Source organism: Sinocyclocheilus anshuiensis, unplaced genomic scaffold (genome assembly GCF_001515605.1).
Source record: "Sinocyclocheilus anshuiensis isolate Anshui unplaced genomic scaffold, SAMN03320099.WGS_v1.1 scaffold1151, whole genome shotgun sequence".
NCBI classification, from domain to species: Eukaryota; Metazoa; Chordata; class Actinopteri; order Cypriniformes; family Cyprinidae; genus Sinocyclocheilus; species Sinocyclocheilus anshuiensis.
The window spans coordinates 618,580-618,874 of record NW_015548202.1 but is presented as its reverse complement, the minus strand read 5'-3'; positions in this window follow the sequence as shown (position 1 = coordinate 618,874).

Below are 295 nucleotides of genomic sequence, written 5' to 3'. Positions count from 1 at the left end.
TGTATTTATGTTCTACTGTTAGTGTTATCTGTATGCACCAAGGGTCTGAGAGTAACGCAATTTCAATTCTCTGTGTGTGTGCTGTACATGTGGAAGAATTGACAATAAAGCAGACTTGACTTGACTTTCATCACTGTTCAAACTGCACAAAATTGTTTTTAGTTTTAATTTAACATAACAAATTTTAATTTGTTTTAATCCATATAAGAGCAGAAAAAGAGGGTCACAAGCCATTGGATCAAGACGAATAAATCATTTGAAGCTTGTCAGATGAAACACCATATATATATATATA